Consider the following 27827-nt stretch of genomic DNA (forward strand, 5'->3'; position numbering starts at 1 on the left):
ATTCACAGAATGAATAATACAATGTCCCATGCTAAGATGGTAGCCATCGATCAAAATCAAATTCCAAAATTTGAAAAACTTTGGCATCCTTGGATAAAACAACAGTTCCTGTCAAACTTCAATGACTCTGTCCTGTTGCCATGGTAACAGATTAAATGACTTACAGAGACACCCATTCTAAGGCTTCAAAGAGAACTAAAAAGAATAATAAACTGACGAGCGGGACAACCTTGTGGACCATACCTCTACCTTTCAACCCTTTTTCTTCTTTCTCTTTCCTTTTCTCCACCTTACGATTAAAGCTCATTATCAGAATTTATTTGACCTATATACACTCTACTTGTAAACAATATGTATAGTAGGTATAAATCATTTAAATACCTACAAAAGTAATCCTACAAATCCTAAATTAAAGTATCTTTAATTTAGGTTTACGTGAACCCAATGTTTAATATTTGAAATTTAATGATATTTACCTATATAAACCCTACTGTAAAACAATGAGCTTACTTTATAGATCCTTGTAAACTTACTTTATGTATCTTTATAACATTGTATACTCAATAAACTTCTTTTGACAAGGAAAAACAGTCCCCAGTGAAAAGTGCTGGTGCTTGTGGAACAATGATGAAAAACTCATGTACAGTGCTGTGACTTGATAAGTAGTTCCTTGCTCCTAATGTGCTTAAATAGGGTGCCCCCCTAGTAGATGTGCACTCACCCTTGGTATTGGACCAACTATCGCTAGTTAGGTCAAATGCGTATGTGGGGTGACTCCTGTAGACAGGGGCATCGGGAGGGGGTGGCTAGGGTGGCTGAAGCCCCAAATGTGACCCAGAAAAGCCCCGAGTCTATGGAATGCTGCATTCCTTTGTTAGCCCAGAGCGCCGGCTGCCAGGACCGATCTGATCGTGAGTGCGGCCGAAAGTGGCCGAGTGTGGCCGAAAATAGCCGAGTGCCATAGCGGCCGAGTGCGGCCGAAAGTGGCCGAGTGCCATTGTTCTGTCTCTGGGACAGATAGCTAAACCTACTTATCCTAATAACTTCAGATACCATATTTCTTTGATCTCAGTTTTATTAGAACAAGCCAGGTGAAACTACAAAATAACCCCTAAGTACAATATCACATACAATACAGCATACATTGCATAAACAACGATATACAGTACAAGATGAGATAATAAAAATGTACTTTTTAAGTTCTCTAAGGGGTGATGACGATGGATTGAGAAAGACATGACTTGCTTCCTGCAATGTGTTGAAAAGAATGGTGGCTGGTTCACTTCCTGTTAAGATTCTACCCAGAATTCCCTGCTTGCTGACAACTTCCTTAATTACACATACAATAAAACAATAAAACAGAACTGCAGCAATATCAAAAAGGAACGCTAGAGGGAGCCTGCACACCACATATGATTGTCTTAAGTAAATTACACATTTTGCATGTAAATTTAACAACACAGGTACAAATAAGGTACAAATAATCAGTAAGACATCTGGTGGACAGAACAGCCATAGCGGCGGAAAGTGGCTGAGTGTCATAGCGGCCGAGTGCGGCTGAAAATGGCCGAGTGCCACAGGTCCCGCCTTCTGGAGCCTGCAGCGCCAATGCCAGGACCATGGGACGTGTGACGTCCATCTTAGCCTGCAGGCTCCAGAAGGCGGGAATGCTACATCCCCGCTCGGGCGGGTGGCTCTCCTCCTTGGCTCGGCTCCTCTCTGATGGTGACGAGTGACTGACTGACTGTCTGCTGTGACCGCACACCACAGCTGAGCTGAGGTAGGTCAGACGCAGAGTGTGTGTATGTATGTCATTGTCAGTGTATGTAGGTCAGGCAGGTCAGTGGTCAGTGTATGTAGGTCAGGCAGGTCAGTGGTCAGTGTATGTAGGTCAGGCAGGTCAGTGGTCAGTGTATGTAGGTCAGGCAGGTCAGTGTATGTAGGTCAGGCAGGTCAGTGTAATGGTCAGTGTCAGGCAGGTATGTTTACTGGTCAGCATTGATGGGCACTGTTAAGTCACACAACCCCACCACCCAGCCCCGAAAAAAAAGCCACGCCACCCCGCCCCCCGGTTCTTGGACTTTGGGCTGAAGCCCCTAGTCTTTTTGCCACCTAGCAACGCTTCTGCCTGCAGATATCCTCTGGACCGTTGGTTGACTATGATGAATGTTCCTCATATACATGGATACAATAGAGAAAACCTCATTGCGCAGTACCGTTTAAAAATAACTTTTATTTCAAAAAATTTAAAGATGTTCAACTCACATGTATGAGTGCCTGATATCCTGGCACCCAGAGTGAACAGCAGGTAAAACTATCATTTGTGAAATCTGCCTGATCAGTTCATGCAGTGAACTTCAACATAAAATGTACCACCCAAGCCTTGAGATTAGCAACCCTTTTTTAAGAGAGACAGTGTGCATATCTAGTTTACTAGTTTAACTAGTGAGGAGCTGAACACAACTGGGTTTGGTTCAAAAGGGTTTATGCGTAATGTTTGAGTATTCCCACAGAAGTCAATGGCAGCTAAATGTTAAAAATCAGTTCTGTCCATTTTCTAGGCTAATAGAAAAGGAATTGTCAAACAAATGGCATGAGGGACTGAGCACTGCTCTGGGAGATGTGTACCAGAGCAAAAAAACCCTTATTTTTAAATTATGTTTAGCAGGGAGAGGTGGTTATTGTAATGCTTAAAGGGAAAAATTCAATTGGTAAAACTCCATTAAACAACATGCCTGGGGATGTCCTGACCCTGGCCGTGAAGTGGCGCATCTGTGCGATGTATACAGTCTTCTACAGCAAGGTTTCCCAACTAGGGTTCATTGGAACCCCAGGGTGTCTCCACAGGTTGATAGGGTTTCCTTGAGCAATGAGCAATTTCTGCCTCTCAGATAAGTTCCCACTGACACAATTAATCTTTTTAGCTAACTGTAGGGAGGTAATTCTTAACAATGTCTACAAGTGTAAGAAGCATTCTTCCCACTATCACACTACTGTATCATAAGTTGTAGATATAGTAAATTTTCAGGGGTCCCCTGAGCCTGGGAAGTTATTTCAAGGATTCCTCTGTGTTGGAAAGGTTAGGAAAGGTTGTTCTACATCAATACTGACATTTATAAAAATAAAAGTGTGTTTAACCACTTAACCTGCAGAAGGTTTTAGCCCCTTCATGACCAGACCATTTTTTGCTATTCAGCTGCTACTTTAGCTGGCAATTGCTCGGTCATGCAACACTGTACCCAAATGAAATTTATATAATTTTGCCATACAAATAGAGCTTTCTTTTGGTGATATTTAATCACCACTGAGTTTTTTTTATTTTTTGCTATTTAAATGAAAACTTTATGAAAACAATACTTTTTTTCTTCATAGCATTTTTTGAAGTTGTAACTTTTTTGTCACAATTGTTTTTTTAACATATTTTCACCGGTGCAATACAGCACCATCATATGACTGGTGTGGTAGTGATCAGGGATACTGACTGGTGACAGTATGTAGAAAAATAAAAAATAAATCTGTTTTTTTAAACTTTTTTCTTTTTTTTTTACAATTTATTTTACATACTGTGACTATAGTAGCACTGTACTACTCTAGGGAGGTGATCATGATCTTTTTTTTTACACTATGATTGTTTGTTGTAGTGATGAACACTGTAACAGCAATTGTTTGAACTGTCATGAAATGCTTTCATTTATTACTCCTTGTTTACTAATGTAATGCTGTGATTGGTCACAGCTGTCATATGCTACAGGGTGCTCAGGGACCATGTGATCACTGTGATCAGATCACACACAGTAGTAAACAATGGTGGCATAAATGGATTCCATTCCACAGTTTTTTTTTTTAATATTTACATTTTTTTTGTGAATGAGCAGTGGTACTATGTAGGGGTACCCAGTACCCCTTACTCATTCACATGGGGGGGGGGGGGGGTAGTATCTGGGGGCCCCTTATTTTTAAATCCTTCCATATTCTGATAATCCCCCCTGCCCACAGACCCCCACAACCACTGGGCCAGGGTCTTGGGAGAAGAGGCCCATTTCCTCATCAAAATTGGGTCAAAGTGCTTTGCCAGGGTGCAATCCTTGTCTGTTCTGGGTTAATTATAGTAAACATAACTCCACAGCCTCTTCCTTAACATTTCATAGAAGGGGAAAGCTAGGTAGGATTTTTAAGCAAGTTAAAGGGTAAGCAGAAATTCTATTTTTATTGAATTTATGCTATGTGAATAGAAACCTGTAACATATATAAAGTACCTGTTATGCCAATTTGGCTGCAAAAGTGGAAATACACTTCAAAGAGCTAGCTATCTAGCTCTTTCCAGTCACATGTTTAAAACATACAATATTTTTTTTAAAGAATGAAAGAATGTTGAAGGATTTGTTACCTTACCAGCGCTACAAGAATCTTATATTTTGGTCTCTTTTGATGTCTTGGTGTCAAGAGTCTATACACCGTTCTTTATACTGCAATGAATTCTTAATGGAGCCTTCCTCTAGGCCACTTCCCTGAACTACCTTCTTTATGAAAATAAGACTTTTTTTTTTTTTTTTTTTACAAATCTTTATATGGATCAGCTTACATCAACATATCTTTACACACATTTACAGTAAGTTATATAATTGTAAAAATGCTACTTCAATTACATATTACTTATCTGCACATTAGGAATGGACTTTATGGTACCGTTTATTAATGAACTGAACAATGACCTTTAAAAATAAATGCCGTCTTTCAAGATGATTCATAATAAATTAGTTTTATGTGTATATTAGACTCCTATATGGAGATACAAAAAATATCAAAAACTACCAGTTTTATTAAGGCTAATTTTACCTAGTGTTGCACCGATATCGTTATCAGTATTGGTGCCAATACTAGGCATTTGCATGGGTATTGGTACTTGTGCAAAGGCACTGATAGCCGGAATCGATACCTTCTGGCTCAGTTCTTTCAGCTGTCAGCGAGATTTCCCTGCTAACAGATGAGTTGTAAAGAAAAGAATGCCGGCAATTATTGGTTATTTTCGGAGCAGGGCCGCCCCTTCTTTAACAACCAATGACATTTCATCTGTCCACGGGATTCCCCTCCCTGCCAGCTCTCACCCTCCTGTCAGTGCACACTCGGAAACATTCAGGTGCACTGATGACGTCATTTTGTCATCAGTGCCCCAGAGTGTCTTGGGGTTTATCAGGAAGCGCTGGGAGCCACTAGCGCCAAGGGACCTCTGGTGTCCAATACACAAGTGGCTACCACCCGAGAGTAGAGCGGATATACACCACATTTATCATTTATGCTGGAATTGTTTTTAACCTTGTGAGTGCATTTCTTAACTTTTATACATTAAATTGTGGTCATACCGAACTTAGATAGCACTGCTCTCTCTGTCTTTGTGTTCCCAGTGTCCGTTCTAGTCCCCCCCCTATCCTGTCCTCACCTACCCCCCTACTCCCCCCCACCCTGCCCTTACCCCAGCCTCACCCAACTATCTAACCCTCCCCCCACCTCCCAAACCACCCCTCTACCTACTCTTTCTAGGCGATAGGTATCGGTAATTGGTGTCGGCGAGTACTTTAAAAAAGTATCGGTACTCAGTGTTAAAATAATGATATCGGTGCATCCCTAATTTTACCCCCTTTTGCAGACATTGTCTGAACTATGGAAATCTATTTTCCAAACAAATGCATTGGGTGTTGCCATTTTGCTACCAGGAGCTGGCATTTGACCTCAAATATTTCAGTTTATTAAGCACATAACCTTAGCCAGCCTGTATTTTTATGTAGCAGATTTACTCACCATGCTCAGAAGCATCTTCCACAACTCCCTGGGTTCCCTTATATGCCCCAGTAAGATAGATTTCACTGCTTTCATTCCTCAGCAGCTCAGAAAGGCCACATCATCTAAGGCACGGGTAGCTGAGGCAAGTAATCTGCAGCCAGGTGAGTGTCCCTCAACCATCACAACTGGCATGTGAGTAGCCGTGCATGCAGCCTGTCCAATAGCCCATTTACCTAGCATCTCCCCAATTTCTACCAAATTACTCTAGTTCCTGGGGGGTGGCGCTTGGTTTTGAACCTTGGATCCCTCCAGCTGTTCACCTGTGTTATCAGAGCTACCCTGGACTTCACTAAGAGGGATGCTGTTTATGAGGATAAGCACAAACAGCTGTTTGTGTTCTGAACTGTTTTGCTTAACCACTTCGCTCTCACACCTGTTCACTCCCCCATCCCCCCCCCCATGGACCAGAGCAGTTTTTACAGTTTTGCTATGGATTTGTTTGTTTGAGCAATAAGTTTGTCATTACTTAAAGCGGAGCTTCAGGCTCCTGCAGAAAAACTTACGTGTCCATGCATCCAGAGGTGTCTTCACCTGAGCTGATTTTTCAATTGGCTCTCGGGTGCTGAAGCCGCCATCTTGGCTAAGGGAAACTGGCAGTGAAGCCTTGCGGCTTCACAGCCGGTTTCCTGCTGTGCATGCGCAAAGCGTGCTGCACTTTGTGAATGGTCCGGCGGCGGGGGAAGGAGGAGGGGGGCTGAACTTCTGACTGAGTTCACCGTGACAAAGTCAGCCGGAAGTGGGGGGGATTACATGTCAAAACAGGGTACCCGCTCCCCGAAAGGTGCCAATTTGGCAGTGGAGGGGGAAGGAGGCAAACAAGGGGAGCTTCCCCTTTTGGATGGAGCTCCACTTTAAGATAACAAGGTAATACATATATTGTTTTTTAAGGACAAACAAGGCTTTCTTTTCGTAATATTTTCTTGCACCAATTTTTTTTGTTGCCAACCTTAAACAATAAAATGCAACAAAACAAAATGCACTTTTTCTTTTTTTGAACGTCAGCATTATGATTGCCCTCAAAGGGCCGGTTGTATCTGTAAGATGTAGATGTCCAGAGCACTCCACCTCCCCTTACATCAGGTGTCAAGAGCCCTCCCACCCTCCCATACTTCACAGTGCACGTCCCTTACCTCGTGCTGCTGCTGGGAAGAAGCTGGGGGCAGAGCTGGGAAGTAGAAAGTGCAGGATATGGAGTAGGACCAGGGGAGGGCTGGAGTCAGCTGCTGGAGTCTGCTGAATGCTGAGACCAGGGTAGGTGGAGATGAGGGGTACTGCAGCTACATAGAGAGGCATAGGATCTGTAGGAGGAGTTCTGTCCTTCTCCCTGCTGCCGACTTCTTAGATGGAGGGGGGAAGAGAGGAGCCTCTCTGTGACTGCACGAAGAAGCACATGATCTGGCAAAGGAGTTCTGTCCTCCTCTCTGCTGCCAACTGCTGAGGCAATGTGAGGGCAGAAACAAGGGGGTGCCTCAGCTGCAGGAGAGCTACAAGGGCCACATGAAATGGCCTGGCAGCCCAAATTGGGCCGGGGGGCTTGTGTTTAACACATATGATCAGGCTATCCAAGCAGAAGTTCTCCTCTCCCTCTACCTCCCCACAGTCTTCTGGGACATGTCACAGGTCCCACTAAACTCGCAAAGCACAACGTGGCTTGCGCATGCACAGTGGGTAGCCGGCTGTAAAGCCGCAAGCAACACAGCCTCCTGCCCACAGTGAGAATGGGAGTGGCATTGGATCCCTGAACAAGTATGTGTCCTTTTATTAAAAGTCAGCAGCTGCAGGATTTGTAGCTGCTGACATTTTTTTTTCCAGAGTGAACAACCTCTTTAAGTAGTTCTCAGCTAGTCTCTGTTGTTATAGAGTCTTATGGATGATGGAAGTCAACAGAGCTCCCCTCATTTACTAAGCTCTGGAGCAACTTCACTTGCAAAGTGCTCAGTCTATGTGCCTTTAGTAAATCCACTTCCATTACATTTGGTAAAATATCATTATTTTCTCCTGTAATTTTGCCAGATTTTTAAGACTTTTTTTTGAATATACAAGCATATACATCATTTACTGTAAAAAAAAACTCCCAATCACTCCAAACATAATACAATATACATGCATATCACAATGGTCTAATCACTTGTTAGAACAAATGTCATATGTAGAGGGGATACTGTTTCACAATTATTTTTAGAGATATCTTCCCACTGACATCATTGATCTTTTATTGCTATCTATAAGGGGGGTCATTCTTCCCAGTTACCACAAGTGTATAGAGCATTTTTCCTAGTGACCATCGCACTAATGTAACGTGAGTAGTAGATATAGGAATTTTTAGCAGGGGTTTCCTGAGACTGGAAAAATATTTTAAGGGTTCCTCTGTGTTGAAAAGGTTAAAAAAGGCTGCTTGAAAGTGCAACTAAAGGCAAAACTTCCTTTTTTATTCTGGATAGAGTAATGGCAGGTTAGAACCCCTGTCAGTTTTTTTTTTTTTTTGCCATCTGTGTCCCACTTGGGAAATTTAACTTCACTTCCTGTCCCATTGGCAAAACAGGAAGTAAAAGGAAATACCCGCGGGTTAAAAAAAAAACGTTGGAGTCCCCAAGGTCACCAGAACTAATGTCACCAATGAAAAATGTCCCCTCTATTATTTTTCTGGGGACAACTCACAATTTGGGATTTTCTTTTCATTTTACCTTCAATGATAATGGTAAACAGGACAAATAGAGAGGGTAAATCTCCCCAATGGGGGCACAGACAGAAGTAAAAGCCTAATAGGTGATCTAATACCTCCCTACCCTAAACAAAACTACAAAAAGGTTTTTCCTTTAGGTATTCTTTAACCCCACTGGCGCCAGTGCCTCCCAGCCCTTTAAGGGGTTTCAGATGCCGGGGGGTAGGATGGGGTTTATGATCATGTGACTACCATCGGTGTGTGCAGCCTATTGCATTAGGGTGTGCACCCCAAACACACACGCCTTTCTCTGCAGCCTCAGCCGCATGGGACAGTAAATGAATGGGAAGTGCTTTGTCCTGAGTGGCTTCCTGTTCATTCACAAACCTAAGCATAGTAAACCCAGTTTACTATGCTTCAGTTATGAATGAACACAGTGTGTGAGTGTGTTCACTGTGTACATTTAGAAAAGGAAGGGGTCGGTAAAAAACATATTTACTAGCCCCTTTCCTCACTCTCCATCCTGACACATCCTTCACAGCAGCCGGGAGGAGAAGAGGGAATCACTGCGGGGCGGGGCTAACTCAGGGGGAATCTGCACCGCACATAGTGATTAGGATGTGCCCAGGCACACCTGGCACACCACCTGTGCACACCCATGGTGACAGCCGTGATTGGCTGTCACAGTGGTCATGTGATCGGATAGACCACGATCATTACTTTCTGTTAGCTTCCGGTGACTGTGCGTGCTTTTAGCTCAACTGTATATACATTCTAGTACACAAATATGCAGCTGCTCGGTGTCAAGGCCCACCTGCCGAGAGGCCGCATATTTGTGTACTGTTGTCAAGAGGTTAAGTAAATACAAAATATCTTTATAAATGTCAAATACTGAATAAAAATAGTATAAAAAATCACACACATATAAATACCCTTCTGCCACCAATAAAACATTGGTGTAAGAAATGTATTTATATATGTGTGTGTGATACTATTTTCATTCAACATTTGACATTTATAAAGATATTGTGTATTTACTTAATTGAACTGTTTTTGATACACCGCGTGTGTTCTGTGAAAGCAGCTTCCCTTTGATTGGTATTCTAGTCACTTTTTCTTTTGTATTATTACTGAACTATAGCTTTATCTGTAGAATTCTGCGTTAAAAACGTGAGTTTTGACGCATTTTGCAACTTTTTTTGCATTAGCATTTTTTAGCGTTTTGTTTTTTTTAACAAAACTATACTCCCACAAAAGCTTATGGCTCAAAAACGCTCATAAAGCATTTTCAGCGTTTTTCAGAGTTAGAGCGTTTTTACAGCTGAAAAACTCCTCTTCAAACTCACTAGTTCTGTTTTTTTTTTCCCAGCCAGAAAACATCCCTGTCAAAAACTGCTGATAAAAGCCTACATGTGCATGGACACACAGGATAACATGCTGGAGAGTTTACTGGCTGCAGAGAAAAACGCCTGAAGCTGAAAACAGCAGCTGTAAAAAAAGCCCAGTGTGCATAGGGTAGAACTGTGTGACTCTGGAAAAGGCATCATTTAATACTGGACACTGGGGGGAGAACCTCTGGGGGAATCTAGGATGGAAAAGGACCTGGGGGTCCTAGTAGATGATAGGCTCAGCAGTGGCATGCATTAAAAAGGGGATTAATTCCAGAGATAAAATGATATTTCTCCCACTCTACAAGACTCTGGTCCGGCCGCACCTAGAGTATGCTGTCCAGTTCTGGGCACTAGTCCTCAATAAGAATGTACTGGAAATGGAGCGAGTACAAAGAAGGGCAACAAAGCTAATAAAGGGACTGGAGGATATTAATTATGAGGAAAGGTTGCGAGAACTGAACTTATTCTCTCTGGAGAAGAGACGCTTGAGAGGGGATATGATTTCAATATACAAATACCATACTGGTGACCCCACAATAGGGATAAAACTTTTTCGCAAAAGGGAGTTTAACAAGACTCGTGGCCACTCATTTAAGTTAGAAGAAAGGAGGTTTAACCTTAAACTATGTAGAGGGTTCTTTACTGTAAGAGCCTATTGAGGCCTATTGAAGGAGCAGTGGCTCTGAGCGCGTAGCCTATCCAGAGTCTCTCTCCTCCATTGAAGCCCTCCCCCAGAAGTGCTCCCGGAAGTGATCGTATAACCTGTGACGTCACGTGCGCGCCACGTGCATTCCACGCCAGCCCCAGCTTCCTCCTGACAGCCACAGGATGTTCCAAAGGCCGGGAATCATCAATCCACAGCCCTGCTTCTATGCAGCACCACCGGAAACAGTACCACCGGATCTGGATCAGAGGACCACACCATTGATCATCTTATACATACAGATGAGCATTTTAAACCTTCTTTTCCTGTAAGTGTGACCTTATATTGTGTCATTAAAGCATCCTCTAATACTACACTTAGGTGGCGCTTCCTTTTTCTACCTTCTCTTTACTGTAAGAGCGGATATGTGGAATTCCCTTCCACAGGCGGTGGTCTCAGCGGGGGGCATCAATAGGTAAGCACCTGAACGACTGCGACATACAGGGATATACAATGTAATACTGACATATAATCACACACATAGGTTGGACTTGATGGACTTGTGTCTTTTTTCAACCTCACCTACTATGTAACTATGTAACTAATACTGCCCCCCCCCCTTTTATAATGTAGTGTATTATGAAACACCACATAAACCACATAATTAATGATAATCACAAATGTACATTTACAAAGAAACAACAGAACAACAGACTCTGCATGCTTCAACAAAACAGCGGCATGAGTGTGAATAGAAGGGGGGGAAAAAAAAGAAAGAAAGCCTAAAAAAGAAAACGAATGCAGCCATCACACCTAAAAATTGGTAAGCTGCAACATAATAAATATTTGCTTTTGAGTTTAATACCACTTTAATATTAGACATATAAGATTGTATTGCACATCACTGTATGTTATCTACATTTATATGATGGTATTTTAATTATATTGCTTTTTACTAAAATGTACATCATTTATAGATATATTATCTGTATTGTTTTAACTTAACTTTTCCTTAAAGCCGAAGTCATTTTTTTGAGAAGCAAGTAGTCTCTTACATGAGAGGTGACCTCTATATTTTTTATGGTCTCTGAATCTTCCAAGTGTTTCCAGCAAAACTTTTGTCTTACTGTTTGTGTAGGTGCAAACATTTGCAAATTGCTTAGTGTGCTAGTCATAAAAATGGCTTCATTGGTTCAGGTTGTTTATATCAAAGCTAACAAATACCAGCATCAACAGACTTTCAGCATAAATGTTTGCCAAGAGTCACTCCAACTGAGTGCAATATCTCAAATGTCTCTGCGGTTGGTATATAAGTCTCTTCCAGTGCCAGTAGAGCTGTGTACAGTAGATTGTTCACAGTCAGGGAGCAGTGCTGAAGTCTGCTTTACAAAACAAAAAAAATAGGGCCAATTTTATATTTTGACTGTGGAGCAGCATAACAAAGTGATGTATTTTACAAGCTATCCCAAGATAATTCCAGCACAGGGTGACGCTGACCTTGATTTCTAGATGGAAATTGCTATGTTTAGCCTTATAGTCTTCCCCCAAGATCTGTCACTCTGCATATCCTGCGTCATTCCCAGGGATGTAGATCTTATTAGCAAAGCGTGTTGGCAGGCGAGAAATTAATAATTGCATGCATTGTTCCCAAGCATGACAGCCGCCCTCACCAGGGGCACTGACGCTGGCATCTCTGCTCCCAGACAGATGACAACTTCTCATATATGGCAACCTGCAGCCATCTGGACTGAAGCGGGTACAGTGTGTTTCTAGGCTTGCATACCGTACAATTACTCTCACTAAATACCAAATATTAAATACCATCTGTTTTGGCATGAAGAGGTTGGAGAGAGCTATGAGAAAGTGGTCCTCCTGTAGGTCTGTTAAATTAGTGATTTTTTTTTTTTGCAAATACCTGTATAATATTGGAATACCTACAGTATACCTGAAAACAATACTGTGTATATGTATGCATTTGAACATTTCACTATAAATAATATTATATTAAATGTGTTTTAAAACCTTTTTCTTGATTATAAATATTTTTGGCCATACTGCTGATATTTAAAAAAAAATAGATGCTGCACATTTATAAAGCACAGTGGAGTCCTGAAGCCCGGGGGGCCCAGGGAAAGCCATTTATTAATTTAGGCAGAAATTAACACTAAAGCTGCCCTGCCCCCCCCCCCCCCCCCCCCCTGTTTAGCTGATGGGGCTTGGGTAACAGGACTGGTTGTACTGCCTTATCAGCGGCCCTGATTCTCAATAGAAGAGTGTATAATTAAAAAAAAAAGCCACAAGGGTCATGCAACTTGTCAAAATGGCATAACTCGTTCTCCTTCAATCACAGAACTTGCTCTGCTAAACCCAGCAAAGAGATCTTCATGGTGCAACACAGGCTCCAACACACTATGGATGGGACACAAAATGAGGGCTGTGGTGTGCATACCCCAGCAGAGTATATCAGAGGGCAGATACTGATATTCATTCTACACTTCTCAGTTTATCACATAGAATTTTTACCATAGGCACCTCTAAACCTGGGCACCAGGGACACATACCCCAAGTCTCCTGCATATTGCCCCTGGTCTAACAATATCACTGCTGAAAATAACATTCCAACTATAAATAAATGTAAAGCCCATCTCCAGACATTTTTTTTTAAATGTCCTTAATGTAGGTATAAAAAATAGCAGCTCAGACTGAATTAATAACCTCTATTGTAGAGCTATCCCCCGCAGTCTTCCAGGTTGAACTGATGTCCAACATCACTCAACAAGTGAGTAGATTCTGTGTGTGTAGGGTATCATGGCTCCATCCATGTGGGGGGTAGGTATCACCTGGGTGCCTTGCACTCATTGTGTTATTATAGCATAAAATATTGCTGAAGGAGAACACTGCAGGTCCAGTTTACTGACCTGAGGGAAATATACTAATGCAAAAAAAGTTTAAAAAATTGACCAAGAGCAGCAATTATAATAATGCTTATTATTATGCTTAACGTAAATTATTAACAATCGAAGCAACTATTAAAAACTTGGACACACTTAGAGATAATATCTTCTACATGGGTAGAATAAGCTTGTTTTATGCTAGTTATGGTCCTGTCTCTACTTCTTAAACACTCTGACCTAAAATATCTCTACAGGATGTTCTGAGAAGTCATTTGGAGCAGTAGGAGCAACAATAAGCTTAATCTCATTGCATCAACCTCCTGGTACTGGGCTTCAATTTTCCTGATCTCGAAATATGTAATTTAGCTTCTCTAACCAGATACATAAGGAATTGTATTCATGGCACCTCAATGTACACGGATACTAAACTTGATCAAAACTTGACTCTTTATAATAAATTACAATATGTTCTTCATACTCACAAAGTCTCAACCCAACTCACAAAGAACTGGCCCACCGAGATAACTGCAAACCCCCTTCTGTATACCACATGGTTGGCTTGGCATAAGATATGCACTTGTTGCATGCTGATCAGTCACACATCTCTTTTACTTTTCTTGTGGAACAACTTGGCACCACAAGGACCTTCAGTACATAAAATTATTAGTCCATATGTCCATGTAGCCATGGAGAAATGATTACATCTTTCCAAAAATCCATTCCTCTTCCTGAATGTGAAATCTTATATTACCTTTTTTTACGAAAAAAAAACTCTACAGGAGAGACTGGGAAAAGCCACTGGACATACATACAATTGGACCAGCCCCCCCCCCCCCCTCAACTTCAACTGGTTACCCTTTTAAAATCATTATGTTTATTCTGGAGTGTAATCAAAGCCAGAATTACTGTGAAATTGTCATGATCACTTAGTGCCCCTGTTCCTCATTCAAGCACACGGGTGTTGGCTGTTGCTTTTCCCCTGTCTGTGTTCACCTGCAAGGTGATTGATCTGATAAGTCACCTGATATAAGCAAATTGAGCACTCTATCCCTTGCTTGTGATAGAGACAGTTACCTGCATTGTTCCTGATCAAGCCTCCCGTTTGCCTTGATTTGCTGTTGGATTTCCCTGTGTATGTCCCGGACCAGATATTGGACTATTCCCTGAACTCAGCCTGCCTTTCACCTAGACTGTCATTGGATCGGATATTGGACTATTCCCTGAACTCAGCCTGCCTTATTAACTGGACCATCTTAGAACCACGCTATCTGTCTGCTAAACTGCAAGTAGTCTGTTTGCTCTGTTCACGTCTGCCCTGGTGTAGTGGCCAGGCATTATAGCATTGTGTATAAGTCCTGGGGGCAACCAAGTACCGGTAGGCCTGCTTATCTTAAGGGAAAGGGGGCTGCTATAGGTGAAGCACACAGTAGCTAGCTATAGTGTCTGACCACCTGCATTGAGGTAGACGTGACATTCGTGACATAAATGATGTTCCGGTTTTTCTACCGCTCAAATTTATTCCCACACTTATCTTATCTCATGGGCCTAAACTCTTCCTCTAGTTGCCTGAAATGTGCTCACCTAAATGCAAACCTATTCCATGCCTTCTAATCATGCCCCAAAATCAAATGATTTTGGACCACAGTAAGACGTTATTTTACCAAACATCTAATGAACTATTTTAGCCTATCTTCAGAATTGGCATTCATTGGCCTGATAGACATTCCAGGAGTCAAAATTTCCAGAGGCTGCAAACAACTGCTCACTGTTGTACCTTTCATGGCAAGGAGAGCCATCCTACATAAATGGACTTACCCCGATTCGTCTACTATCTCATTGTTTGTAGATAAACTGTCTCATATTTTATGTATAAAATGGACAGAGGCCTCCTTACATAAGGAATTTCATGCCCACACATGTTTTGATGTCTGGAAATCCTTTATTCAAACTTTGCCTACTCATACCCAACAAACTATAATACAATGCTTCCAATATACTCAGTGGTATAAAACCATTGACTAACGACTGTCCAATTGATCTTCTGCCTCTCACCTAAGTTATACAGTATTTTATGATCTATTAGCTGAGGCCTTTCCCCCTCCCTCCTATTACTCAATAATGGACTGACTGCCATCTACCCAACATTTAATGCTTAGTGTCAATTACTGTAACACTAGCTCAATCTCAAAACAGAAAGAATACTGTTATTCTTCTATAATTATATTGCACAAATGTTGCAGCCACTTTATTGTTAACTGAAAATCATGAGGAATTTTTTCTTTTTCGCTTTCCAAACTGTTTGAGTTTTGAAACAGAAAGCCTTGGCAATATTACGGAAGTTTAATTTTTCTATGTTTAAATTAAGAAATAAACAACGTGGGCTGAAAGAAGTGAACAAAATTAATTTTTGTGAACAAAAAGAAGTGAACAAAATAAATTTTTTCCAATCTTAGGATTGGAAAAAATTGGCATCTAGAATAAACGAACCACAGATCGAAATGCGGCCCTGACGTCCTTTCTACTAAGGTGTGGAATGTTCTGAGAACAAATTAGATACAGTAGCTATTGGTAATAATTAACAGTAGAAATATAAGTAGAGAACAAAAGAAAGAAAAAAGAAGAACAAATGGATAAAAGAAGAGGGGGAATAAGAGAAAGCAAAAGTCCTAAAATCTATTCAGATAAATGATGTCTTAGTATACTGCACCTTGATAAATATAAAATTGCCATTTCAACTTAAGTTTATCAATCTCCAGGTGACAGCATTGCTGAAAACCTTGACCCTAGTAGCCTTCTAACTTGCTCCCTAAAAGAGTTCACTAAATTAATAACTGTATGCTCACATTTTTTTAAGGATGTTTAGAAGGTTTATGAAAGTGGTAAGAAATTTGTTTTCACAATACTTAAAAAAAAAACGAAAAAAAAAAAACACCCCAAGATATCAGGCTATCCTACTACTACTTTGAAAACAAGATGTCTTTGGAACAGATGAGCTATGAAATGAGCAACCTGCTGTAATCTGTGTACGTTTGGCACTAACTGTACTGTGGGAAAGGAAGGGGAAGGAAAGTTAGAGTATTACATAACACGATACTGGCCACACATTGCACACACTTCATTATTACCCATTTTTACAGTGAAAATGGCCAAAAATTGCTTTTGGCTGAAGTTCAGCTTTAATTCAGTAAATATATTTCATTTTACACATTTTATTTATGCAAATGTTTTTTTCCCTTTAAGATCACTGTAGACTATAAGGCAAATATTTCTCAAATTTTTACACACATTTGGCTATAAAGAAAACTCCACAATGATTTTGAAAGAATTTCTGAAATTTTAAAAAATTTGATAAACGGAATGAGGACAAATCTGAAGACGATAGATCAGTCACTAGAACCGTTTTTAATTGGCTTCCAGCCTTTTACATCTTTTTAAAAAGTGTTATGGGTGAGACATTTCCAGACAAATTTAGCTGCTTTTTTCAGCATCTGGAAATTATTCTGGAATGTTATAAGAATTTTGGGGGTTTAGGATTGTTCTATTATGATGAATCCTTCCATCAGTAGTTGTCTGTGTATCCAAGCCTTAAATGGGGAATGAAAGATGTTGGTGTTTGGCTTAGTTTAATTTTGCCTCAGAAAACAACTCCTATGTGAACAGTTAATAATAGCGGCAACATTCAGTCTCCTTTAAGAGAAGCATTTCTTATTCTTTTAATGAAAGCACTTGTATATGGGACACTTCCTTCTGCTGCAAACATGAGTGATCATTCTGTTCTAATAATCATCCTTTGGCTAAATACTTGCCTACTGGGCACTTTTACCCCCTTCCTGCCCAGGCCAATTTTCAGATTTCAGCGCTGTGCACTTTGAATGACAATTGTGCGGTCATGTGATGCTGTACCCAAACAAAATTTGTATATTTTTTTGAGACAGATAGAGCTTTTTTTTGGTGGTATTTAATCGTTTTTTCTTAGTTTCTGTTTTGTAAATAAGTTTTCTTCTCGCTGATGAGGTGGCACTGATGGGCACTTATAGGTGGCACTGATGGGCTGTCAGGAAGGGCTAGCCAGTACCCAAGATGCCGAAGAAGACGACCTGTGACCTCAGCCTCTGTCAGAACACCTCCGGTGCATCTGCGTGCGCCCAAGAAGGGCATGCCAGTACTCGAGATGGGAATCCAAGACAGTCTGTTTGCTCAGTCAGAATGCCAGTGCGCCGGCGCACGCGCGCACCCTGTGACAGCTTTTGTTGCCCAACAGGCTATTTAAACTCAGTCAGTACCTAGACCCAGTGCTGTCCGTTCTACAGAGTTCCTGTGTGTTCCTGTTTGCCTGCATCTGATACCTGTACCTGTTATCTGACCCGGCTTGTCTCTGACTCTGCTGGTTGCTGCCTGCATCTGACCCGGCTTGTTCTGACCACCGCATCTGCCTGCTCCTTCTACTACCTCGCTGCCAGCCCATCACCGTTCCGGCCTGTGTCCTGACTACGCTTTTGCCTCCGCACCTGCTCCTGACGTGCCCGTCAGTGTATGACCCGGCCTGCTTGTACCTGCCTTCTCTGCCACCTGGAGAATCCTGCTGAACTACCGTTCCACCTGCAGCTGCTTCCAGTTCCACGGTCTGTGATCCATCAGGCACTCCTGCGACTCTGCACTCCTGCGCCTCCTGTCTGCTTTACCAGGGGGCCCCGAGTCAGAGAGGTAAGAGAGGCCGTCCCCTGCATATCAGGCTCTACCGTCAGGTACGTGACATGGGCACTGATGAGGCTGTACTGATGGGCACTGATGAGACAGCACTGAAGGGCACTGATGAGGTGGCAACAATGCGGAGGCATTAATATGTAGCACAGATGGGCACTGATAGGCGGCACTGATATGCACTGATAGGTGGCACTTTTGGACACTGATAGGCGGCATGGATTGGTGGGAAATGATGGGCACTGATGGACAGCACTGATGGGCACTGATGAGGAGGCACTGATGGGCACCGAAAGGCAGCACTGACTAGCATCACTGATGGGCACTGATTGGTATAACAGCTGGGTACTGACTGGCATCACTGCTGGGCACTGACTGGCATCACTGCTGGGCACTGTTGGGGCTGCACTGATAATCAGGGAACTGATGATCTGTGCAGATCTCCCCTCTGAGGAAATGCCACTGATCGATAACCGTCATTTCCTTGTTTACATGTGACCAGCTGTGATTGGACACAGCTGATCACATGGGCAAAGAGCCTTGTCATCAACGCACAGGTGCAGACGTGATGAGAGTGGGACAAGGTCATATGACCTTGTCCCAGAACGGTAGAGCCGTTTTGTGAATTGACGGGCAGGAGGTGGTTAAAAATTCTACTATTCCTAACGCTTCACAGAAGGAAATTTTTGGAAAGAGCCTGCACATCTGTAAGGCTGGGAAGAATGTTACCATGGCTTCGACTTTACCTGGACAAGGAGAAAGCCACTCTATAAATGAATGTTTTTTCTGACGGGTTCCTACTTCCGTTTTTTTTTTTTTTTTACACAGCTGTGGTATAATGTTAGTGTGTGGTAAAAACTTAAAAAGACAATTTCACAAAATACACTATAATATACCTTTTTGTCTTTACCTTTAACCTCCAGCTCTCCACCTGATCAGGAATGCAAAGGAAGCAACACTCCACACAGAAATACTTAAACAAGAATAACGTTTTACTGTAACTATTTCAAAATAATGATTACAGCAGTTGTACTGTCAGACCAACGTAGTATGACAGCCAACAGAATCAATTCACAATAGTGTATTACACAAATGGAAAGTGTTTAAATTAACCTCTTAGCAATGCGTTTATGAGACGAGACCAATGACAGAGTGAACTGACTTCACTAAGGACACTGTCCCACCCTCAGCACGCTCTGTAACTGTAGAAAAGGCAAATGCTATTTTAACAAATCATAGCACAATACCTAGGGAGCTCCCACTGCTTGATATTACAGTCACTTTAAAGAGCAATAAAATACAAGGCCTTGTGTTGAAAGAGGCAGTCCTTCTTTTCTTCTGTCTTCTGCTAGCTATGTGTAGAATAAATTGTAATCCAGTGGTTAACAACTCCCGAGTCAGAGCAAACTGAATGTTGAACTAGTGTTGTGGTGCGGCAGCACTACAACTGTCTCTGGTGCAAGTAACACAGTGTCAGAATTGTAATGAAGTACAGGCTTGAGGCCTATTTTGAACTCAACCTTAATTCTTTGAATTTCCTCTGTGGGACTACAGGTCCCAGCAGCACTGTTATAAGTGCAAAGGTGTAAAAGTGCATCAATGAAACTTTGGGCAACAGCCCTCTCACCCAATCAGGTCTGCAACGTAGAACAGTTCTCCTCCAGTGTACTCAGTTCATTCGCTGCGGCCACGCCGTCATGCTGTTCCATTTCACAGACGACCGGGAGTCCTCGTTTACCTCCTTCAAGGGTCTCTGGAACGATCACACTGCTGCACTAGCACGCTGTGATGGAAGGCAGGATCGCTGGCTTCTGTTCCACTCTGCACAAGGTAGGCCACAACTCTGTGGGACACACACACCCACAGAGCCCTGCTGGCAGGCCATGCATCCCAGGAACAAGAGAGAGAAAATGGCCACACGGGCCCTTTTATAACCTTCCCAGCATGCAGTTCAGTCCTTGGGTGCTCATGGGAGGTCACTTGGCATTGTGGGTAGGACAGTAATGTGAAAAGTAAACAACAGTCACTTCCTGTAATCTTCTTGAGTAAAGAAATAAAATGCAGTCCATTCTATATTTCTACCACTAGATGGTGCCAAATACTAAGCTATACCATAACATTAGATTATTGAACAAAAATGTGGCCGCTACAACAGTATCTCACAAAAGTGAGTACACCCCTCACATTTTTGTAAATATTTTATTATATCTTTTCATGTGACATTACACTTTGCTACAATGTAAAGTAGTGAGTGTACAGCTTGTATAACAGTGTAAATTTGCTGTCCCCTCAAAATAACTCAAACACACAGCCATTAAAGTCTAAACCGCTGGCCACAAAAGTGAGTACACCCCTAAGTGAAAATGTTCAAATTGGGCCCAAAGTGTCAATATTTTGTGTGGCCACCATTATTTTCCAGCACTGCCTTAACCCTCTTGGGCATGGAGTTCGCCAGAGCTTCACAGGTTGCCACTGGAGTCCTCTTCCACTCCTCCATGACGACATCCCAGAGTTGGTGGATGTTAGAGACCTTGCACTCCTCCACCTTCCGTTTGAGGATGCCCCACAGATGCTCAATAGGGTTTAGGTCTGAAGACATGCTTGGCCAGTCCATCACCTTTACCCTCAGCTTCTTTAGCAAGGCAGTGGTCGTCTTGAAGGTGTGTTTGGGGTCGTTATCATGTTGGAATACTGCCCTGCGGCCCTGTCTCCGAAGGGAGGGGATCATGCTCTGCTTCAGTATGTCACAGTACATGTTGGCATTCATGGTTTCCTCAATGAACTGTAGCTCCCCAGTGCCGGCAGCACTCATGCAGCCCCAGATCATGACACTCCCACCACCATGCTTGACTGTAGGCAAGACACACTTGTCTTTGTACTCCTCACCTGGTTGCCGCCACACATGCTTGACACCATATTAACCAAATAAGTTTATCTTGGTCTCATCAGACCACAGGGCATGGTTCCAGTAAGCTTGTCTTCAGCAAACTGTTTGCAGGTTTTCTTGTGCATCATCTTTAGAAGAGGCTTCCTTCTGGGACGATAGCCATCCAGACCAATTTAAAGCAGTATGCGGCGTATGGCCTGGGCACTGACAGGCTGACCCCCCCACCCCTTCAACCTCTGCAGCAATGCTGGCAGCACTCATATGTCTAATTCCCAAAGACAACCTCTGGATATGACGCTGAGCACGCGCACTCAACTTCTTTGGTCGACCATGGCGAGGCCTGTTCTGAGTGGAACCTGTCCTGTTAAACCGCTGTCTGGTCTTGGCCACCATGGTGCAGCTCAGTTTCAGGGTCTTGGCAATCTTCTTATAGCCTAGGCCATCTTTATGTAGAGCAGCAATTCTTTTTTTTTTCAGATCCTAAGAGAGTTATTTGCCATCAGGTGCCATGTTGAACTTCCAGTGACCAATATGAGAGAGTGAGAGCGATAACACCAAATTTAACACACCTGCTCCCCATTCACACCTGAGACCTTGTAACACTAATTAGTCACATGACACTGGGGAGGAAAAATGGCTAATTGGGCCCAATTTGGACATTTTCCCTTAGGGGTGTACTCACTTTTGTTGCCAGCGGTTTAGACATTAATGGCTGTGTGTTTAGTTATTTTGAGGGGACAGCAAATTTACATTTACTTACATTTACATTTACTTGTTATACAAGCTGTACACTCACTACTTTACATTGTAGCAAAGTGTAATTTCTTCAGTGTTGTCACATAAAAAGATGTAATAAAATATTTACAAAAATGTGAGGGATGTACTCACTTTTGTGAGATACTGTAGATCTACCAATGCAGCTGGATCTAAAGGCTTTGCAGCAGTTTGGCGTACCCACTGGTGTAATGGCTCTTGGCCCCAGTCCTAAAAAAAGAAGCAGGCTACAAAAAATATTGTTCTTTTTGGGTGAAGGGTGAATCTTTTGCTGATAAGAGGATCATTATGCATTCTGACAATAAAGTTATAATGTTGGTAATAAATTGTCTTTCTTTAAAATCTTTATTTGTTATCAAACTTTTGTGTTATTTTATATTTTGGTTTAAAATATAATATATGGGTTAAAGCTAAACATGTTCCTGAAATATTTTATAGTATTGCATACTCTCTCTGCCATTTTTAGATTTCTAATTTTTCGGGAATTGCTTCCACACGTGGATCCGGCAAGCTTTCCATCATCTATGGAATTTCTGGCTCCTTGTACGTGGACTGAATATTCAGTCGCATAACCCAAATGGATTTGTTTCAACGAGGACTTGGGTTTTAATGCTAATACGCCTTCATAGAATACTGTGTTACTTTTCTTATGTTCTTTGATGCGATGTAACCTTTCTCACAGCTAAATTTCAAAGATTCTAGCTGGGGTTTCCTTTTTCTTTAAGCTACAACAATTGCCCTCCTGTACTGCTTTATTTTCTGTTAAACAAGCCCTTAGGGGCTATAAAAAGTCAAATTATGCTCTGCTTATCTATGCCTGTTATTTGTGATTCTGCTTTCAAATCCTTGTCGTTTAACGCAGCTTTTGTGTTGGCTTTCTTTGCTGCTTTATACATTTCCGAATTAGTTGTAAGGAATAAAACAGGCAATGTGGGTCTCAGATTTCAGGATGTTCAACTCTCTTCAGAATATCTTTATAACTAAATCCAAGACAGATCAGTTTGGTACTGGTCATTACATTTCTCTTCATCCTTGTGGCGATTCATTAAACTACCTGGTTCTTCTTATCAACAAATTTATGGCTATTGGACCCATTTACTCTGGTAACTTTTTACTTCATCTGGATCACCCTTTACCAATTTTCAGTTTAATTCCATTCATAAGAAATGCCTTAATCATTTATCATTAATCATACAGAAATTTAGGTTTACTTCCCATTCATTTAGAATTGGTGCTGCTGCAGAAGCAAACAGATCAGGCTTTAATAGTTCTATCATCAAAAACTTGGGAAGGTGGGGGTATGACCATTTTAATTTATATGTTCACCCTAATCATTTTCTTTGGAGTTAAATCCATCATCTGGATTATAGGACATTCATATGTCTTCTGGGCTCAGAAACGAGTACTACAAAAGCGTTATTCTGCAAATCTCTCATCTGATTCTGTACAGATATTTTGGAAAGGTTTTAGAGGTCTGAGGTGGTGTAACCTTTATTTTCAACTTTCAGTGTTGTATAATTTGTGAGCTTATCCTTCTGTTATTAGTGTTCATGTTGGCGGAAATGATACTGGTCATCTTAAGACTGTAGATCTGCTTTTTTCAATAAAGAGGGATTTGCATTGTCTTAAAATGTCTTTTCCGCAAACGACAATATTATTTTCTGAGATTGTGCCTCGTCTCTTGTGGTATTCTTCCACTCATTTAAAACCACTGGAGAAAATCAGAAGATAAGTTAACAGATCAATTGAGAAATGTATGCCTTCCATAAATGTTTTTTTTTTAATTGTCATATTGATCTAGAAGGTGGCATTCCTGGTCTATATAGGCAAGACATCATTCATCTTTCCGACATTGGCCTTAATTTATTTAATTTAAGCTTAAAGTCTTGTATAGAAATGGCTGATGCTGTTGGATAGGGCCTGCACCTGTTTTCAACAGATTTGGCCTGTGTGGAACTTCGTTTATTCATTATTAAATTATGCTTGAGTCCTATTAATGTATTGTAAACATTAGATTAAATCCAAGTTCTGGTGTTTAATTGTTTAAAATAATACCAATAAAGGTGCAGCGGCCGTAATTTCTTCCAAGAAAATATTTGCTGCGTCTTATTTACAGTATGTATTTAAAGTGTTAAGACGTGCAGTCTGTAATCCCATGGCCAAAAAGGACAAAATTCATTTGGGACCATCTGCATTGGTCTGCGGCTGCCGCCAAATTAAATAAGATAAAATGTTGATACCTCAGATATAATGCATAATTTTTGGTGTACTGTCTCTTTAAATTTTGAGCTTCCCTGTACAGGTAGAATCAGTGGTTGATTGATAGCGACGTTTTGGAAAGTTCTGCATCTTCTTTGAACTGGTATATAAGACGGATGTTCTGCTGGATGCTTTGCAGTTGGCTGGTCACTGGACTTTCAGCTCACCACCCTCCCACCCTGTCATCGGCACCTTGTGTGGACTGTCACCCTTGGATCAAGGGGGACTTCGATAACTCAGTTTAAATTATGCTCGAGTCATATGATTGAGCAGTTTTGGTATTAATGTTTTGTAAATGTTTGATCAAATCTAAGTTCTGTTGTTTAATTGTTTAAAATAAAATCAATAAAGGTGCCACAACCATTATTTCTTCCAAGAAAATGTTTACTGTATCTTTTTTATGTATTATTAAAGTGTTAAGATGTACAGCCAGTGGGTCCATGAAACTCAGATGAAACAAATTGTGGCTCATTATCAGGCACCAGTTCTTTTGGGTTCCCTTCCCTGCTGAAAATTTTGGATAGAAATGTAATTACAGTAGCAGATAATATTTTTGAGAAAAATGCAATTTCTGGCCATTTATTGGAAAAATCCATCAACATTATAGTTAATCAACAGTCTGGGGCACAGGAAGACATCACGTATGACAAAACATGTTGGGCAGAGCTACGCACCGACGTCATCACACCCCACGTGACCCCAGAAGTGCGAGTGATTTGTATTTTGTTTTGCCGGCAAATGTTCTTTTATTCATACCAATGTTTATGCTGTGTGATTATCGATTTTTGGTTTTAACAATAAAGAAACGTTTTACACGATAACACACTATTGAAGCCTCCTATTTTTCATAAGCTCCGAGACACCTGATCCATCAAGATTTCTGGATGAGAGATGGGCACTAGCTGGATATCACTGATGCCTGTCCGTGTCTGCTAGTGAGATCTGGAGACTAGGCTAACCATCTGACCCCGCAGAGGGCTATATCTGCAAGCACTCACGACCTTGCTATCACAGGAGGTCCACATCTTCTGGTAAGAGTTTCCACCCTCAGAGTGATCATTACACAGATCATTTCTATTCCCTGGAGAAGCTTTGTAATATTCCATTTTACTTGAACCCTTTTTCTACACTTTAGAACTTTTTTTTGTGTATTCAAGACTGCACCTCTACTCTACTAGAGAACTAGAGACATTTATCCCCTTTCCCGCCGAGCGTACGCAGATGTGCGTACTCGACTTTCCGGGGTTATACCGGGATAATGCCTGCAGCTGCAGGCATCATCCCGGTACCATGTTGTAGAGCCAGCGATTGGCTATCCAGATATAACAACCGATGTGGCTAAAAGCTGCTCGGCTGTTATACCGGAGGAGCGGGAGGGGACGTCCCCCCCTCCTGCTGCCTCCCGCCACTCTTACCGGAACGAGAGGCCCGGTGACCAATTGGATGCCTCTGGCGGCTGGGGGCGGGCTGGAACAAAGCTGTGGGTATCTTCGTTCCAGCCTTCTAATTGTGAACGCGGAAGCATGACGTCACTTCCCGTTTACTCGGCTGCCAATGGCGCCGATTTAAAAAAATATACAGTGTTCAGAATCGCCGTTTTCAGCGATCTGAATACTGTGAAGTGCAAAGGAGGGATCGGGGGTCTTTCAGACCCCCGATCCCTCCATAAAGAGTACCTGTCACCACATATTACTGTCACAAGGGATGTTTACATTCCTTGTGACAGCAATAAAAGTGATCAAAATTAAAAAAAAAAAAAAAAAAATACAATTTCTAAAAATAAAAATAAATAAAACAAATAAGAAAAAAAAAAAATTTTTTACGGCGCCCCCATCCCCGCGAGCTACCTCTGTAACTCTAACCTGGTAACTGTAAAAAAAATTTAAAGCGTCGCCTATGGAGATTTTTGGGTTCTGTAGTTTGTCGCCATTCCACGAGTGCGTGCAATTATAAAGCGTGACATGTTTGGTATCTATTTACTTGGCGTAACATCGTCTTTCACATTATACAAAAAAATGTGGCTAACTTTACTGTTTTTTTTTTAAATTCATGAAAGTGTCCCAGTTTCCAAAAATTTGCGTTTAAAACACCGCTGCACAAATACCGTGTGATAAAAAATATTGCAACAATCGCCATTTTATTCTCTAGATTCTCTGCTAAAAAATATATATAATGTTTGGGGGCTCTAAGTAATTTTCTAGCAAAAAATACGGATTTTAACTTGTAAACACCAAGTTTCAAAAATAGGCTTAGTAATGAAAGGGTTATATACTTAATACTTTCATTATTATTATTACCACTACTCAATTTATTATTTTTTATTTATCCATATTACTTTTTCAATATCCACTTACAATCACTGGATTACCACTTAGACACGTTTTTCTGTGGTTCATTTTGAATAAGCGCGGCTTTTTGTATTTTTATTTTCTGTTTACTATGATGATATCCAATGATTCTGTCGCAGCTGTTCATATAGTTTGATGATCTAGCACGGTATACATTTTTTATATTGCCTCTGTGAAATGACCTACAATATCAATATAACTATACTCATTCCCACTCACCCTTCTCCCTTTGTGGTAAGCAGTGTAATAAAATAAATATGGTTGGTGAACAAGGTAAACTGCTGACCCCACAGATATGTTCTTCACTTTTCTGTTGCCCGAAACACATGCTAGGTCTTCTTTTTCTGCAGTAGAATACTTTAATTTTGCATCTGTAAGGGTTCTGGACGCAAACTCAGCTGTTTTCTCTGCCTGGTCTACATAACCATGTGTAAAAACTGCACCAAGACTATAGTCTGAGGGCCTATTCACACATTTGTTATGATGCAGCAAAACTTTTACATTTTGCTGCATGAAAATGCATGTCCAGAAGAGATCCTATTATTTCCTAGGTGGCTGGCTCACAACTATGTGCTGCATTTTAGTGTGAAAGACAAAAGGAAACTTATCATGCATGCTGCATGCGCACAGACCAGTGTGAATCCAGTCTGAAACATCTGTGGTAACAATAGTAGTTAAAGAAGAACCAAATAATGCTAGTGCTGGACTGCTCACAATGAGCTGTTTGCGATTTTTACTTACAGGTAAGCTTATAATAAGGCTTATCTGTAAGTAAAATGAATATCTTCTAAACGTTAGGAGATATTAACCCTGGATGTCACCGGTGCATGCATCTGAAGGTCCGGCATACTGTGCGGCATCACAGCTCCGGCCACTCATACAGCCAGAGGCCGCTAACCCAGAAGAAAAACCGGGGGAAGATGGAAGCCCTCTCAGTGATGACAGTGCGCCACTGGAGAGCTTGGTTCTAAGATCCACATCACAGAAAGTTCTAGTGTAAAAAAAGTCATACATTTTATTGATACATAAGGCTGCAGGAAAAGCTGACATGTTTCAGCCTGAAGTGGCCTTAGTCATAGCTACCTGCTACTGGAACTTTCCATAATGTGGAGTATCCATTACTAATATCCTATTTGAAGCGAGCTGGCAGAAGCTGGAGTCGGGCTCTGGAGCCCTGCAGTCTGTTTGATTGGGACATAGGGATTGAGCATTTCTCTTGGACTTTATGCTCCACGACTGTGGCACAGGTGTGAAAAATTTGGGAAAACCATGAAGTAAAACCTAAGAAAATAGATAAGGCCTGAAAGTCAGATGGAGCAGGTGCTTGTATTACAGCTTTCACACACTCAGGTTCAGGCACTAGTACCTCTTGTGGTATAATGTGGCCCAAAAAAGACAGATGAATTTGTCTAAAGCAGCATTTAGAAAGA

This window comes from Aquarana catesbeiana, linkage group LG01 (assembly GCF_042186555.1).
Source record: "Aquarana catesbeiana isolate 2022-GZ linkage group LG01, ASM4218655v1, whole genome shotgun sequence".
In the NCBI taxonomy this organism is placed as follows: Eukaryota; Metazoa; Chordata; class Amphibia; order Anura; family Ranidae; genus Aquarana; species Aquarana catesbeiana.